Source organism: Neopsephotus bourkii, unplaced genomic scaffold (assembly GCF_033783945.1).
Source record: "Neopsephotus bourkii isolate Nb327-2 ecotype Australia unplaced genomic scaffold, CSIRO-AGI_Nbou_v1 NB_1132, whole genome shotgun sequence".
Taxonomy (NCBI): Eukaryota; Metazoa; Chordata; class Aves; order Psittaciformes; family Psittacidae; genus Neopsephotus; species Neopsephotus bourkii.
In genome coordinates this window covers 3,894,953-3,914,098 of record NW_026901618.1, presented here as the reverse complement: position 1 = coordinate 3,914,098, position 19,146 = coordinate 3,894,953, and the positions used below count along the sequence as shown (strand labels likewise).

General features: G+C 35.8%; 1 protein-coding gene across 2 annotated transcripts in view; it reads right to left on the bottom strand.

The window, feature by feature from the left end:
- Positions 1–19,146, bottom strand: part of ZNF385D (zinc finger protein 385D) — a 422,518-nt gene that overhangs the window by 251,894 nt on the left and 151,478 nt on the right. The gene's annotated exons all lie outside the window — the stretch shown is intronic.

Here is a 19,146-nt window from a genome sequence, read left to right as displayed (position 1 = left end):
AGGGGGAGAACATGACAATAGCCAGGCAACATTTGATTTTAATGGCTACTTTAGGAGATAAACAAGAATAACAATGGTAAATCTGTATTACTTTCAATTTTTTTTTCAATAACGTTATAATCACTGTAGATAGCTGATAAAAAAAAAAAAAAAACATGGAACTTGCATTTGTCTTCGGCATTTTACTGCATAGAAATATTCAGCATTTGATCTTCTCCTGAACTATGCAATAACAACTTTTTTAAACAGGTTAAACAGTAGTTGCAATGCATGAGGACTTCCTTTATGAATGACAAGTCTTCACTTACTAATCATTGAAATAAAGGCTCTGTGTAGTCACAAAAAGAAAGTATAAATAACTTCACTATAAAAATGAATTAATGTACAGCTTACATATTATTAACAACTTCCAGCTTGTTAATAATAATTCCTACTCTAGGAACTAACATTCATTTTCTCTTTTCAAAGGTACTTATATTTTGATTGCATTCCAATTTCTGAGCCCATCCATTACCAATGAAGATTTCTAACCTTTCTAGTCCAAAATAATTTTATAATGGCAGAATAAGCAGAGCTTACAGAAATGTGGCTAACATGATGGGTTCTGAACCAAAGATAATCTTGACAAGAATAGTCCATTTTTTTCCCACATCTTACCATAAAATACACCAAAAAAGTCCCCTAGTGTTACTCTAGATGCTCGTCCACCTTAATTGTGTTTGCTTCTCCTGCTGTGCATGACTTTCAGCTATTCTCGTAACACTGACATTCTTTTCTGTTGGCACTAATTGAATTTGTCTGTTCAAATATTCATGGTACTGTTCACAATTTCCATTTCTGTTCATGCCTACAGAACAGGCCTGTGCCTTTACTTGCCATAGTGCCTTACCATGGTTTTAGGAATATTCAGAGAAGGAGCAAAAATTGGGTTATGAAGGATATTTTTCTAACTTTAAATTCTCTGCATGGTTCTTTACTATAACTATTATCTTGCAAAATGTTGATGTCATTCCTGAATTTTTCATTTTTAGTGAATTACTTATGTTACATATAATAAAACTCAGAAATAGAGAGGAATGGATTTCCCCAACATGCAAGGGCAGTGGCATTACCTAGTTTTTAGCCAAGGTGAAAAAGGGGACTTTTTCTGGCCCACAGGAATTCTCTGACACGAAATAACAATAATTCTTACCCAAATATTGGTCAATACAAGGCCAGGGCAAGAATATTTCTATTAACAACTGATGGACTACAAATAGGAAAACCTTCCATCATAAATCACAGCCATTTGAGTGCCACTCAAAGAGTAATTAAGTTTCAGTCGTTGTCTAATGTCTTCATAGCAGGGCATGAGTGGCAGAGCTCACTGAAAAGGAAGTTGAACTATTCTGTATACTACAGTGGAACGTGCTAGGGAGCAGATTCCAGCACCTTTGCACTATTAAAATAGCAATTTACTCCAAGCTATCCAAGCCACTTAAGCTCTTCGAAGCAAGTTATTTGCAACCATATTTCCGTGGCACTACAATGACACAACTTGCCCTTTGAGTTATTTTCTATGTTTCTCCTCATGATGAACAATCTATCTACAGAACGCATATTTACTGGAGACATCTGCAAATAAAAATGTTGAAGGAAATCTAAAAAAGAAATCAATCATGCTAGCCTGATATGCTATCTACAATTAAATCTACAACATACGATAATCCAAATGTTTATAAGAAAACATCAATCTAAAATAAAGAGACACAAAAATTTAAAATATAAATTCTGTCACCATTTTATGCCACTTAACTGGACTTAATCTGGATGAAGCTTTGGTTTGGAAGTGAAGGAAGTTTTCTAGTGTAACCAACAGCAGTACAAGACATACCAGTAGGAGCAGGGAGTCCTGAGAATATTCCACCTAATGGAACAAGGCTTGAAAGAAGAACAAGAGGATGTTTTTACTTGGACTAAGCTCCATGTTTCTAGTGGCCATGCTTCCCCCAACTCTTTGCAGTAGGAAGATTTAGAACCTTCTCTGAATATTAGCACTTAGCACTAAACTCTGACTGGTTCTGGTGTTTGAGAAAGGACCCATAAGGACCCTGGGTGAAAGGAGGAAAGAAATAGAAAGAGAGAAAGAGAGAGAGAGAAAGAGAGAGAGAGAAAGAGGGAAGAGAAGGGGAGGGGAGACCACAAAAAAAACCAAACAAACAAAAAAAAAAAACCAAACAAACAAAAAAAAAACCCCACCAAGAACAGGAAATAGTATAAAACCACAAAAGTTACTTCTATTTGCCTCCTGGCAAATTGTATTCTTTTTTTAAACGTTTTCTTTGCACACTGTAAGACCTAAAACTTTTTTTCTTAGTATTATTTTAGCTGTCATTACAAGGTTACAACCCAAGAGTTCAGCACCTGGACATTAGAAAAGATAGTACACTTCGTGAGACTCACAGCAAAATAATGAGATAGTGAAAAGTAGTACTGAAAGGATGCTTTAGTCTTCTGTAGTTGATGTATGCTGATCCTGTTGGATTACTAAATACTGTGCCAACAAATTTGATGATGAATTCTCAGTATATCTAGAATCCTTATTTTGTGTGCTGATTTTGGCTGGGATAGAGTTAATTTTCTTCAGCAGCTGCTGATATGGGGCTGTGTTTTGCATTTGTGCTGAAAACTGTGTTGAAAACACAGGGATTTTTTAGTTATTGCTCTGCAATGCTTACACAGAGCCAAGGCCTTTTCTGGAGATGGATGAACATATGCCTGCCAGTGGGAATCAATTCTTTGTTTTGCTTTGCCTATTTCACAGAATCATAGAACAGTTAGGGTTGGAAAGGACCTTAAGATCATCTCGTTCCAACCCTCCTGCCATGGCAGGGACACCTCACACTAAACCATGTCACCCAAGGCTCTGTCCAACCTGGCCTTGAACACTGCCAGGGATGGAGCATTCCTTGGGCAACTCATTCCAGTGCCTCACCACCCTAACAGTAAAGAACTTCTTCCTTATATCCAATCTAAACTTCCCCTGTTTAAGTTTTAACCAGTCACCCCTTGTCCTATCACTACAGTCCCTAATGAATTATCCACAGTAATACAAAAATCCCTTCACAGCCAGCATCACTATGTAGGTTGTTGATAGAACTTAATAAAAAGGCCTTTCTGGCTTTTAAATTGCAAATAACTTACCAGCAGTTAGAGCCAGAAAACTATTTTCCAAGATGAACCTTGAAGGGGATGAATTAAAACACTTTTGTATGCATAGAACAGTCAGTATTTTGGTTGTCAGCGTTTAACAAAATTAAAGAAGAGCCTAAAGAAGTAAATGAGAAAAGTCTTGGGATAAACCAACCTAGGTTCTCCAGTGAAGATTTCAAGGAAGTAACAAATGACATCATTCTGCAATTTCAAATCAACTTCCATGTGACACAGTATGAATACTAACAGTTTCCAGGCAATTCCTGTATGGGTATTAGCCTTCAAATTGCATCAGTCTGCCATACATTTCTTGGAATGCACTTACTAATTGAACTTTTTACACCTATAAGGCTCAATAAAAACAGCCTGCCTTTTAGCTACAGACTAGATAATGAAGCCCTCAGTTTTTAGCAACCTGAAAACTATACTAGAGCAACTGTTATAGCACACGATTTCCTTCATCTTATCTACAGAAGGCCATTGAATGAAAGTAGCAATATCAATTAACCTTTAAAATACTAGTATATTGCCTTATTGCCTAGCTGCTCAGCTGGAATGGACAGTTACAATTTCAGAAAAAATAAAAGGGTGTTCAGGAAAAATAAACAGATCAACGGGAAATGGTTTCTTCATCATGAGAAGGTCCAATCATAAAATTTAATCTCAAAGCCTCTAAATGTATGTCTTACACTTTAATAGCAAAATTAAAACCTGTACTTCTGTTATAATGGCCATGTAGATGCAGTAGTTGGCAAGGATGGCATATCTTTTTCCTAAATCCCCAAACTCTAATGTACAGTTTGGCCTAACATTTACACTGGTATTCTCCATGCTTTCTTATTCTTGAAATACGATTTTTTTTTTAAGTTTCGGAAAAGACAAATCAATCACTTCTGCTCTAAAGGGCTGTTACTCTACTGAAATAATTCTGCTCTTTCCTCAAAATTTATCTGCTTCCTTGCATTCTGATTGACTATAGATGTCTGACTATGTGCTATTTCCTTTACTGTGATTGCCTGAAACCTATCATTAGCCAATCAAAGAGCAAGGATATGCATAATCACTGTGGGGTATTTTTCAGTAACTATTCTGTGAATATGTAATTTTCCTCCACTATGCAAATTTCACAGACATAATCCTAAGGTTCTGATTGGACCTGTTGCTCAGAATTTTAAATTTGTTATACATGGTATCATACAAACTTTCTTATTCCTCAAAAATGTAAAAGCTCTAGAAGAAGAAAAATGGGAAAATAAACAGGAAAAAGAAAAATATAGAAAGAGGAATTCCATGTTCAAATATTAAAAGAATCTATGGACAAGATCAGGCTTTCAGTTACAAAGAATAACAACCATGATGCCTGCACAATAGCCATTAATGCACATGAAAGAACAGAACACAGCTTAACCCCTCCTAATGCTGATTCTCTTAACAGCAACAAGAAATTAATTTAATCACGGCCTGTTACCAAAAGAAAATAGGCTCCTTAACCTTCAAATAGATCATGCCTAATGAAAAAGAAAACTCCATTCTAAAATCTCTGTCCATATAGAAACATCCTTTTAAATATCTTTCACGTCCAAAATGCATGTAGGCTTTGCCATTGACTTTAATAGCAATAGGATTGCATCCTTCCTTTCACTTCCTTTACTTTCTGCAAATCAGCTACCCAACTGGCCCAAAGCAACTGTCAAACTATGTTGACTTACTATATTTGTTTAGTAGAATATGCAAGACTGTGTGGTACCAATTTACTTGTTATTTCTATCTAATAGAAAAAAAGTATCTCTAAAGCTGTTTGAGTCTGTTGCTGCCAGTTAGTGTCATGAACATGGATACATGTCAGAACATGGATTCAACCGGAATTTGAAAACAGTGTTATTCTGGGATTAAGCAATGTTATCGGGCTATTTTGGTATTTTTGATAAAAATCTCAAATTATCTGGAGTGAAAATAGTTTACTGAAGCAAATAACATCAGATATTTATACAGTGTGTTTAGTTTTGCATTACCGTAAATATGCATTTAAATTATCAGATAGGTTGAGATAATGGTGGAATACGTGGGAAACCCTGAATATTAATACCCATGTTAATATCCACAGAGAACAAGCTGATAAGACATCAAGATTAACAACTGTAGACCTCCTGGGAATTTTATAGCTAGATCCTAGTATGTACAGTGACAAACACAACATTAACAGTTGAAAATGCGTGAAAGTCAGCATTTTCGTATCATTCCATGAGCATTTGGAGCACTGTATATACGGAAATGTCATAGCAACCTACAGTACTGCACTAATTGTTTCCAAATGCATGGTAACCATGTTATTTCACAGGAAGAACTACCAAAGTGAAAAAGTAGTATAAATAATACTGCTTTTAAGGTAAAACTAATGAAAATCGTATTTTTATGAGCTATTCTGCTTTCAAAACTAAAACCAAGCACAAACTATCATTTCCCAAAGCCATGAACACTGACAGGTGTGCAAGAGCTGTTGTGACCTATGTGCAGAGTAGTACCACAAAAAGAAATGCTAGAAGATTCTAAAGCTTTTTGTGCTGACTTCACAGGTATCTTCTCCAACTGAAACATTACTAAAGCTCATGACTACAGGGAAGTTGGAATGCTCACTGATTTTCTATGGAATTTACTTTGGACTCTAATTTCATTCTAATTTATACAAAAAATTTTACATTCTGATTTTATCTATGAAACAGAATTCGTGTTCTTCATCCAGTGCTCACATGGTTCTGTTTGTCTTGGGGATTGTCCAGAATAACACTGTTCATTACGGAAGAGTGAACAGTCTGAAAGTCAAGTTAAATTGGCAGTCATATCATTTAAGTACTTATATTTGTAACTTGCTAAAATAATAAAGTACTTATTGAGGTTAAAAATAAAATTAAAAAAGATATTTTTATTTTTTATTTTAAACAGGAAATGTATTTAGCAGCTTCACTATACACCAGCTGCAGTTATAATTTGTCAAGTCTTAAGTTTCTCTAACAAATTGGTTCTCAAAAAAGGAACTCTTACAATGCTGGTTATTTATGCTTAAAATACCACTTTAGCAAAACTGCAAGATACAACTCAGCCTTTACACACTTGGGCACACTGCAATGTATACGCTGTGCATATAGCAAAAAACATTTAGACTGGTCAGTTAGCTTTATGTGGACTCTTCTGATACTCATGCAAAATTACATTCTGTGGTGCTTACAAACAAAAGGAAGCTCTTTGTAATGCATGCCCCAGCTCACATACTTATCACAGTACGTGACAAAGTGGGTGATACCCTTATTTCTGCATCTAAGTGCACAAAAGAGCTTTCCTTTCAATCACTGCAGGTGAGCAAGTTCCTGATTTACACGGCAGAATATAAGATAGCACATAATGCAAGAATAATATTTTGGCCAAATGCAAACAAAACTAAATAAAATATAGGAAATTCTTTTTTTCCCTAGTAAATGGCTGAAATCATTTTTTTTCCCCTTTAAAGCAGGAGGAGCAAGTCAGGAGGTGACCTCCTGTTCTGGCAATCACAATACACAGAATCACATCAGAAGTTCTTTCCATTATATTATCTACGGTCATCTGCACTGTTTCATAACCTCAGCTGGTCCACAAGGTTAAAGGCAGTCTATCTAATTTATCTCGTACTGCCTAGCACTTGAACGATAAATATAAACTATGAATGTTGTCATTAACACTAACAGCATTTGATAAGGTAATGGTAACATTAAGCCATCTTATATTTTTATCTCCTCCACCAGATGTACTTATTTCAAAAGGTGCAATTTTATATTTCCTATGTTTTTTATGTTGCCATGATTATGCAAATCCTAGTTAGACAAAATAAAAATCCTGCAACTGAGTGTCAAAGCAGCCTTACTAGATTTAAAAATATTCTACCCTAAAGAGCATTTAAGAAACAACAGTATTGAGGATTTTGTCCTTCAGAAAAAGAGTTTAATATCCTCTGCCAATTTGGCAAAAACATGACATGAACTCAGTGTTGCAAATTTATTGTAAATTAAAGTGCTTGCTTTCTTTTAGCTAAGCTACATTGCCTTCACTGTTTCTGCTTAAATAACAATGAGTGCCTCCCTTTTCTGGCTTGGCTCTTGTCACTTTCTGTGATGAAATCAGTCAAACTATTAAGCAGGAACATATTCTTCCTTTCGCTGCTACTCATACCAGAAAAAGCATTTGTTGGTTTAGTCAGAACATCACAAATGACCCTTCAGGTACCTGATGAAAATACCTTCAGATTTTTATCTTTTCAGTTCTAATTCAAACTTACTCCTAGAAGTTAAGTACTGAAGCCTTAACAAGATGCACTGTAATCTACCAGTCTGCGTTATATTGTAATTTTTTTATGCACACGTGCCATCTAAAATTTATTCTCGAGTATTTTTTTTAAATGGAAAGACTATCCCCCCCCCCCATCTTCCCTCATCAATGCCACAAAGATTCCAAGCCCTCTTATGCAAAAATCACTCCACTTTCAACATAGCAAGTCTGTTACAATACAATTTTCAGACCTTGCAAGTTTACCTGAAGAAGGAGATAAAAACAAGACTCCTGTCTCTGTTCTGGTGAAGAGTCCTGCAAAGTGCTATAAGGATTCCAATAGGGTACAGAATGCTCATAACCTTGCAGGACTGACTCTGTCACGTGGTAGAAAGGAGAAGTACAAAAGCCCTGGCTGTGCAATATTCTTCCTTCTAAGAAGCTAGTTTAGGATCTTCACTTTAACTGCAAATATTATCTATATTGCTGTACCATCCAATGTCTTTACCAAAGCTGTGGGCCTGTTCGGATTAAGTCTGTAAATAAAGACAGTTCCCATCCTACAAAAGATACGTTATCATTTAAAACACAGCATCAGCAAGACATGGAGGGGGACCAGTATGACAGCACGGGAGTAGGAAGAACCAAACTAACTGCGATCAGATAGCACAGTGACACAGATAATGCTCATTTTGATGGCTTACTAGTGTTGGAATGTTCAACTGTTCTTTAGAAAAAAAAATGCAACTTTTATAAACAAGCCTGCCTATCTCCAATATACTGTCCAACTTAGACATCCCCTTGGTAGCCAACTTCTTTCAGAACTCCAAAAGGTACTGAGAAGAGAGACGGAGGAGGATAGAGTAAATGTAACTCTGAGATGACACTTTAAGCTGAAACACTTCATATAATAACATGCAGATGCAAGTCTAAAATGGACAGAGGCATTCAAGGTGAGTAGAACTTTTGCAAATGAAGAGGCAAATAACAGCCAAAAGCAGATAGAGTGTAAGCATATCTCATTACTAAAAAAACTCTAATTACTAAAAAGATTAAGAACGTGAACAGGAACGAGAATAAGAAAGCAGTTTCATTATTAAAGCAGTGAAAAATGTACATCAGTTGAAGGAAGGGGCATTAATATCTGTAACTGGAGATGAAAGGATTATAATACTATATCAGAAGACAATAAGGAACACATGTAGGGACAGCAATAAAGGCCAGGACTTAGAATCTTTAGAGACAGAAATCATAATGACGTAGAGTCTCAAAGAATATGCAGCAAACGGGCAAGAAAATATAGTGAATGGTTGGGGGGCTAGGGGGAAGACAGTTCCAAGAAGCACGTAGGTTCACATGGTTCAGTTCTATTGGAGAGATGATTTAGGCTCAGGTTACTGTAAAGGCACAAAAAAGGACAGAAGCTCACTGTACCTTTAATGATTTATTAACTATACCATAATTTCAACTTCTGCCTTAAATGCACCAGTGTTATTTTTATTTAAACAATCCTAGGATGCAATGCTTTTGGCACAGGACTTTAATTTCTTCAAGGATACTTACAGCAAAAGAGCTTGTCTCCCAGTATCCTCCAAACTCCCTTCCTCCTGATCCCACTTGATGGATCATTACTTCAATTTCTCAGGAGACAATAAAAGCTCTGGACCAAAGGACCTATAGGGCATCAGACTTAGCATCTTTAGCTTGTGTATCCCCTTTTTGATGTGCAATGTATTTGCAAAAAAGTGAAAACTTTTTCACGCCATGCAGTGCTAGACCCCTGTGGACACTATTATATGTAAATAATAAAATTACAAGCTTCTGTTGACTATTGTAAGTTTTGATTTCAACAAGAACTCCCTAACTTTTAGGTCACTTAGTATATCTATCTCGCTGCAACACTGTTTTAAATATTGATTTAGATCTGTTTCTCTGTGTGTGGTGCATGCTTATATTCAACAAATATTTGTGACCTAAGCTTAGGAAGCAAACTGAGATTTATCAACTTTCAGTGTGGAAAAATAATCCCCTTAAAGAAACACAACATTAGTCCCTGAGCATCCCTTTTAAACCAATATGTCACATCAAATAACATGAAACTATCTAGCAAATAGTTTCATTTGGTGGACTGAATACTAATTACTCAATCTAGGTAAACTGTGAAAGACTTGATAGTCAAGAATAACAATACAGACAAAAATCATTAAAGCACCGATAGTGCTATATTATAACAATTTTCAGTTAAAATTTATAACATTCCCTGTAAAACAATCCTGTGTAATTATGAAAATGTAAGTACATCCTGTGTTCTAAGTTATCATACTAAGATTTACTTTCTTTTCCTCTAGTGCTTTATGTACCTGTGTCCAGGGTAGGTATAGACTTTTCCATAAAAGCTTATAAGGCAAATCTAAATTTATATATAGAGAGTGCAGCATTTATTAGAGCTCATACAGTTCACAAAAATCATTAAGTATTGTACGATGTAGGATTCCACCTTTCTGTAAGTGACTGAGTTTTGGCAAAGACTATGGCAAACTAATTATATCAAAAGCCCAGTAAATACGACTATAAATTTCTCCCTCTGGTTCATTGCATATGTTGGACTTAACCATCCCCAGTTTTTACCATTAAAGTTACAATTAAATCATAGAATCATAGACTAGTTAGGGTTGGAAAGGACCTTAACATCATCAACTTCCAACCCCCCTGCCATGGGCAGGGACACCTCGCTCTAAACCATATCACCCAAGGCTCTGTCCAACCTGGCCTTGAACACTGCCAGGGATGCAGCATTCACAACCTCCTTGGGCAACCTGTTCCAGTGCCTCACCACCCTAACAGGAAAGAATTTCCTCCTTATATCCAATCTAAACTTCCCCTGTTTAAGTTTTAACCCATTACCCCTTGTCCTGTCACTACAGTCCCTAATAAAGAGTCCATCCCCAGCATCCCTATAGGCCCCCTTCAGATACTGAAAGGCTGCTATGAGGTCTCCACGCAGCCTTCTCTTCTCCAGGCTGAACAGCCCCAACTTTCTCAGCCAATCTTCATATGGGAGGTGCTCCAGTTCCCTGATCATTCTCGTGGCCCTCCTCTGGACTTGTTCCAACAGATCCATGTCCTTTTTATGTTGAGGACACCAGAACTGCACACAATACTCCAAGTGAGGTCTCACGAGAGCAGAATAAAGGGGCAGGATCACCTCCTTCGAACTGCTGGTCACACATTTCAATTCCCATTTATGTTGGCTGAAGATATTAATGTTGCTAACCTGTGACTACTTTAAAAGCATATATTAGTATACAAATGTCAGCTGCTTTCTTTACAGTTCGAATTACCAGCCTTTGCATGTACTATTTAAAAGCGGGAGATAAATTTTCAAAAAGCTATTCTTGAATTTAGTGGAGTTTTCTGGCAAACTTGTACTTACTTGCAGCTGTAAGGATGACTCAATTATTTGCAAAAGAGCGATTATACATAGATTCCCATTACTTTGCTATAAATAGTGTCATATTAATGGGCTATTTTGCACTCCGTCCTAATTCACTGAAGGTAGTTGGTGGACAGCAGAACAAACAGTGAAGTTCTGGAACACTTAGTTCTGCAGCTGAAATATTTTGGTTTAGGTATTACTTAAATTATAATAAGTTGTCATTGGAAGAAAAAAAATAGAGCCACTTATATGGCACATTTGATAAGACTGATTCATTCCTTTACAATAACAAAACCAAAGTGTCTTTCACTTTTGATAGTACTATTTTTTTTTCTGTTCTTTCACAGAAAATATAACAATAAAAAAGATCAGGAAAGTATGTCTAGTATAATACAAAAGAGAAGGAGGAAATTTCATGTAAATTACCAAAGGCACTAAAGAAGTCAGGCAGTTTAAAGAGGGAAAAGAAACCCAAGTTTTTCTGAGAAAATATGGTGTCATGATTTTACTTTCTTTTTGCATTAACACGCAGTTTAATTAAAGTTTGGGTTTTTTTAAATCCTTTTTTTTTTTTTCTCAAGTGGCAGATATGCTGACTATGGGCTTTTTAAGGTTTTAAATTATCAGCTGCTTTGTACCTTTTTTTTAAGGAACAATAACATACATCTCTTTTTACGACTGTATAAGGGGACCTCCTTTGCCTTCCATTAAGCAAATGGACTGCATGACTTGAGGCTGTAAAAGGCTTCAAAATCAATATAATTTTTAAAAATATTTCAAAGAGCATTATATATCAACCTTATTTTTGTAAGAAATTATTTCCCACCCTTTGAAAGACATAAACTGCTGCATATATAAACTACTGATTTTTGTAGATCATTATATCTTTCATTCTAGTTACAATAAATACTATTTTTCACTCACCATAAAATGACAGTAAAAGGACTGCAAACATTTCAGTGGAAATACTTAGGTTTGCCTTCACAATGTAATTGTCAACACGACCGTTGTAATACTATACTGCCGTAAGTTCTGAAACTGTCAGCATTCATGAGTGAAACAACATTAGCTTATGTCACTAAGTGGTTTTAGATCTCTTTTATTTGGTGCAATCTAATCTGCAGATTTCCCATATCTCCGAGAGCCTATTTTCTTCTTGGAATATTCTCCTAACTATTCTGATCATGACTCCTGAGCTACCTTGTTTATAAAAAATATATTTGTATTACTAATTTTCTTCTCAAAAGAACTGCCTGCAAAATAATTTTTAATTCTGACTATATTAAAGCCTAAATAATTACAAGAAAGCCTTACTTTAACTTTTGTAATTGAGGTAGGTCGTAACTCATCAGAGCTAAACAAAACTGTCTCAACCTTGCCAGATAACCGTTCTCTCATGTCTAATACCCTCTCTGAACAAGAAATTGCCAAGGACTTCTCATCTCTAATTTTCTTTTGTTCTATTTGCCTTCTACATTTTCCCCTTATTTCCTAAAACCAGGCCACACATTTTAATGAGATTGAAGCCACCAACTCTTCAACAAAGAGGCTGAGCAAAAGATTAAAAATTAGCATGTGATATTCTCCCTAAAGCAGCTGAAAAGCACATCAGCTTAAAGAAATGCTAAACATTTTTCAGAGTTTTATCACTCCAGGATGACAAATTACGATCTCTTTCAAACTGTTTCTAAAAATAAATAATACAGTTAGTTCACTCTCTCAACTAATTTCTCCCCTGCCATCATGCAGCTGAGGGCTGTTCTGGTTTTCTTTTTAAATTACACACCTTAAAAAGCAAATGGCCTGTATTCTACTTCCTAATCAGCAAAGAGTTAATGTGTGGTAATTTGATGAAATGAAAAGATCCTTTGGTTGGCAAGAATTATAATGACAGTAATCTTATTTTATGCATTTTAAATTGTAAAAGGAAGAAAATGGATGATCTCTAAATTACACTGAGAAAGTTACTCCTGAACATCAGCCAGTTGAGAAAATAATTTTGGTGAACAAAGCACCCAGTTGTTCTGACAAAATGGTTTAATATTAAAAGTCATTCACTAGCCATAAGCAGAACTCCAACTCCTCAGTACAGTTTTTACAGGTCACCCAGCTCAGCTTTCAGAAGATAATGCTATTGCACACACGTGGTAAAGCTAAACAAAACATGCTCACATGGCTGCTCAGATCTTTTCTCATTGTGAATAAAACTATAGTCTTTACCTTCTTATTTTGAGAACTTATTTTTGAGAACTAAATTTTTATAATTTCCCAATGTGCTCCAGTGCATACACCTTCAAATGCCAATTTATTGATTTCTCACAAAAAAAGTCTTAATGTTTTTTGAACCATGTCTATAGGTGGAATATGACTTACTAAAACTATGAACCGTGACCTCAGCAGCCACAGAGCAAACTATTTTCCCAAGAATTGTGACCATATTATTATTATGCATTATCAATAGTCACAAATAGCAAATCTTTTTTATTAATGCAAGTTACCTTGAATCTTTGAGTCATTCAACTCTATGCACCACTCCATGTGTTTTGGAAATAGCCCTAATGTGTCACAACTCTGCAAAGTTGCAAAAAACCTTCCAAAGGTATCTGACTGTCAGTTAGTGAAAAAATACACTGACTTCCGGAGCAAGGCTCAGGCTTTGCTTAAAACATGGATCAGTCATGGCTTTCAGACCAAATATCCTTCATGGCTCAGTGACAGTTTTCACATTTATTTACTGGCAATCCTCTTTTCTTTACAAGATCTGGAGAGGACGTTAAGCTCGATTAAAGAGTAGGAAGGCATTTGGCATATAACCACTTGTATTTTTGGTGCCTCCCTTCTCCCACAGACAGCACTGGATCCTACAACACCAGGTTGCTGTGGTGCACATTGAGCTTCAACATATACCTTCGTGAGCTTTTCCTCATAAGCCTGCTTGAATTCTGACAAGTAAAACTCCCTGTTATGCTTCATGCTTGACATGATTCCTGCATGTCAAACTCAGGAATTTTGATGTTATGCAAACAATTCCTTATTTAAAACAACATTTTTTTATTAATGACTTATAATGACATATATAATTGTGTATGATTTCAATCATATACTACAATTACATTTTTTGGAGACTGCTTTGTCCTTTTTTAAAACTGCATAGGTATTTTTAGGAGGTTGTCATAGTAACTAATACACTTACGTGGTTGTGGGGTTGTTTAACTTGGAAGTATAATCCCCATAATCCTCATTAAATGTTATAGGAACATCATTTCATGGTTTTCATCAAAAATACATAAAACATGGTATGTGTACATGCATGTAAACATAAAGACACATGCATATGCCAAAAAATATGGGATGTTACATGGATCATATTATGCAGATTTTAAATAAAGTACTGACAGCCACATTTATACCACACATATAATGGTTTACCACTACATTAAAAGATTATAGCAAACATACACATTTATATACATTAGTTACTAGGATGACATCTAAAATGTATGTAGCAATATGATCCAGAGAGAGTGTCCTTTAGAGATCTACACTTTTGACATTTTGTGTATCTAAACTGGGCGTCTACAATTACTTTGGCAACCCTAATTGTGAAAGCCTCTCTGAAGTAGTATCAGCAAAGCAAGAAAGTGAACTTTAAGAATATAGTAATTTTTCTAAGGTAATAATGTTTTTAACTCAGAAATACTCATTTAGTTTTTGCTTTAGACTTTTACAGAAAAATCACGGAACTTTATTTAAAACAAAGCCGAAAGAAATTAATAGAAATTAATAGGATAATTCAGTACAGGCTCTGAGTCAGCCATAATGGTGAAAATATGAATCCCTAAGTACCACTATGAATGTTAATTGACAGTATAGAGGGAAAATATCTGATAGCTCTTTCCTACTTCGTTTTTCACCCAAGAGAAGTACCTTCAATAACATATGACAATATTCTAGCTTGTTTCCTGTTTCCTGAGAATGCCTACTCAAGTAGTACTCCCTGCTTAGCACTAAGAACAGGCATATATGCCACTCTGAACTGCAGCTAACAATGTCTTTCTTGTGGATGGCTCAAAAATGGGAATACAGACCTCACAATTCAATGAAAGCCTCTCTAATCAGGACCATACTTAAGGTCATCCCTTAATTTAAAACAAAAATTCAAACATCATTCCAATAACATCAAAGCCATATTAAGTCCATCATTTCCTAGTCTTTTAAATACTTCATTTCACAATCTCAATATCACTCTTTCATTATAGATAAGAATGGGTTATACCCTTTATGCCAAATCCCACGTAGTTGCAAACTGTCACTAATTCCAAGAGTGGTAGATTGATATGTACAAGGCCAGATCTGACCTTTTGTCTCTGGGGCTATTAAGACTTTATGAGACTTTCTAGTCCCCATGGGAGTAACAGCTAAGCACAAGAGGAAAGAGAGCAAGTTAAAACCATGATTCCTGGACACAATACAAACAAGACAGACATAAACAGATGACTTGGTGTTTTTTTTAACATATGGCATCAATTTCCAATGAATCAGACCCTTTTGTTTTTTTAATTAAAAAGGAAAATATTTGTCTGGTGCGTGAAGGGAACACTCTACAAAAGTTTAAAAGACACAAAAATATGTTAAATAAAGTATTTCTGTTCCAAACTCACACTAAGAAAGATTTAATTACCAGTGCAGTCATGCTACTTTGTTTAACACAGATTTCAGCAGTGAATCACATCCAAATTGTTCCCAGGAGCACGATGAATTATTTTTCAAGATTTGATTTATTCTCACTGGTAACTGTTATAATTTATGATAGATTCCATTTTGTCCATCCATACCCATAAAACAAGCACACGTAAGCAGAAAACATCTAACAAGACAGAGCATCGCAGTGGGAAAACAATTTGGAAAAGGCAGTTATTTTATAACAGCTAAACTTTGTTAAAGAATGGATTAAACAATATTACAAGAAGAAAAGGAGATACGCAAGTATTACAGTTGTAATTCAACTCTCTGTTTTGTTTGTCATATGCTCTAGTGACACCAGCTAGTAGAAACATTCTTCAACTTGAAAGACCAAATTGCGTCAAAAAAAGGCGTCTGTCAAAAGAGCTGTGGCTTGTTCTGGCCAGTTTTGCAGACACCAAATGTCCCACTCTCTTAAACCAATTATCAAAGCACACTGCTATATCTTGTGAATGCAAGAGTTTGCACCATTACAATGTACCCCACACTTTAATACCACTGTGCTGCACTGAATGACATTAATAAGTGGCATAAAAAAATAATGTTACCAAAAATACAGCTCGATAATTACAATAACTGAAAACATTTACTGGTGAGAATAGTTTGAGATTATTTTTTCACTGGTATCTACAAATACAGTGATTGGCATTTATGGTAGTGGAAATCTCCAAAACCGGCACATGTGAACACTGAAAATCTGACAATTAGTTTACAGTGGTAAAAACATAAGAAAGAAAACAATAATGGCAGTGCAAGAAAGACTACAGCAGAATTATCATCCTGTTAGAACCCACCACTTTTATGGTTTGACTGCTTTCATACAGATGAGAAAATCAACCTTTTAAAACAAAGATGAAGCCTGAAGTGAGCATTGCAGAGGAATTGCGAGTTACAGGGTTGAGGTTCTCTCCAGATTTAAAACAGGTTACTCACTGAGCTATTCCAGTGTAGCTCTGTACTATCCAGGTAATTCAACTTTTCATTTCTGACACAACTCAAATGAGAAAAGACAGGGTAGGCTACATCCGTGATCCTTCAGATACAAAAGACAACTACTGTTCACCTTTGTCTAGGCTCCTATAGCTCAGCTTACTTAATTAAAACCTTTTTTGTGTAGATTTTAATTCAGCTGTTAATGAGACTGCATTGATGCTGAATGTTCATAATAATGAGAAAGCTCGGAGAAAAAGTACTTGACAGTAGTGATGCTCAGCTTTGACAGAATAGTCTAGTGAGGAAATAATTTGAGTCAATGACTCTTCACAAAAGAATGTTGCACAGATATTACTTCCTTAAAAAAAAAAATAAACACAAGCACCAAGAAGACACAATCTACTGCTTCTTACATCTGAATTTTATCAGTTTAACCCCCTGAATTACTACAAAAATATTGTAAATTATCATGCCCCATATGGATTGTCTTCATTCTGCCAATGCATGAATATATTAAGTCTGTCAACACTGTGTCATGTCTTCACATGACTTGCACACATGAAAGCACGCCTTCATATATGACTGCAATAGAAGCAGTCTGACAGCAGTTCATCTCAAGCAGCTCACTCTCCTTTTGTAAACCATACTACTTGACAGTGCTGTGAAAACTATGACACAGATTGCCATCAACATCCATCTCCCTATTCAACTTGCTAAGGCAGTGCTAATAATCAACACAAAGTTTAGGCAAATGCCTCTGAGTACAGTGCTGTCTTTGGCTAATGACCGAAGTATAGGAGAGTTACCTACTCTCTTAGGAAATGTCATCTGTCAGTTCACTTTCATTTCTGACTTACTTGGGTATAGAACAACAACTGAATAAGGCCTTTAAAGAAGCACCAAAAGATGGAACAATATTGTCAGGGGACTGTAATCTCTCCCCCAGTTCCCTGGGCTGCAAAGAAAAGTTGAGGAAAAAATTCAAGTGCACAAGCTGATCTGCAATGAGGGAAAATGCTCATCATCAATCCAAAACTGCCGTTAGCACAATGTCCAACATTAAGATGCTCAAAGCAGCTGGCTACCTCTCCAGTGAGAAATGGACAGGGGAAGAACAGGACAGTCCCCTGCACAGAAACCTTCCCCAAGTGTAGGAAAATTAATTTCAAGGCATGAAAGACATTTTTCCATACTTTCTTTCCAATCGGTTACGCTTCTCAGCCCTCCAGAAAGTAAGAAATAAAGAAAAGTTACGTTCAGGCTTTGGCAATTCTTTAGGTACTGCACCATTTTAGAATGATGATCTCAGAAGAAAGACAAGAAAGAAAAAGGACAGTCAGAAAACAGGAACATACTCAGATACAAGTCCATGAATCAATGTTTGAAATATTTTGGAACTTACTTAGCCTCCTTCTGCCTTCATTCCTCTTGTAAAATTATTCACATTTCACTAGATCTGAGCGAGATAACCTACTCTGTCTCTTCAGCAGTCTAAGCAGTTTTTTTCATTGTATACCATGGACCAAATCTGGCCCAAGGGTGAAGTCCCACAAGGAAAACAGTCCTATGAGTTCACTTTTTTTTAAACTTCAAAGTAAAGAAGTGGTCACTGATTTTCAAGAGGATAAAGGTTAGGTCAGAACCTCCACCTGGTGTCCAGGTATAGATGTTAGCTCCAACCCAGACAAGGAGATAGCAATGCCTTTGCCTCTTTCCTCAATTTCACTGGAAGACATTAAAAAAGTAACATTCACTCAACTAATTGGTGTGGAAAACAGGCATTTAGGAAAGAGAAGCTCTTTTTTTAAATCGGCTTTTTTGACAGACTGCAGAAAAAAGACATAAAATCTATCTCCATCTCCGTAAGAGAAAAACATTACAAGAACTGCAAATTTGTTGAACAGGGTTCATATTTGGAAAAACACATAAAAAACAGGTAATATTTTCCTAGCTCCTGTAAATAAGGGATGGCTCTCACTTGTACATTTATGTATATAGATACATAAGCATGTATACACACATTATCCCTGGAAGTGTTCAAAGAAACGAGCAGACAAAGCCCTTAGTGACATGGTTTAGTGGTGGACTTGGCAGTCCTGTGATAATGGCTGGACGTGATGATCTTGAAGGTCTTTTCCAACCTAACTGATTCAATGATTAAATATAGATATGTACTTTGCAAATGCACAGAGTATCTCTCACTTACTGAAAAATAAATAAAGTATAAAATGTTTCCTATCTAAAAGAACAACGAGGAAAAGGTTTTTAACATTCAACTATTCATCTTGCCACATATGTTGCCAGAACACCTGACAAACTGTAACATGCATGATCACTTAGTGATGCTGAAGCCTGGTATTAGAGACCCCACTGCAAGCAAACAGTTATGCTGCGTGGAATATGCCATTCTTTCTTGATGCTTCTTATTGTTAGACAGTATATTGTCAACAAAACCATTAATCCTGATTATAAATAAAATATTAAAGTCTAAAGATGTATTTTTCAAAAGTCCATGCAGATGACAAGTTGCACTTCATACTTCCACC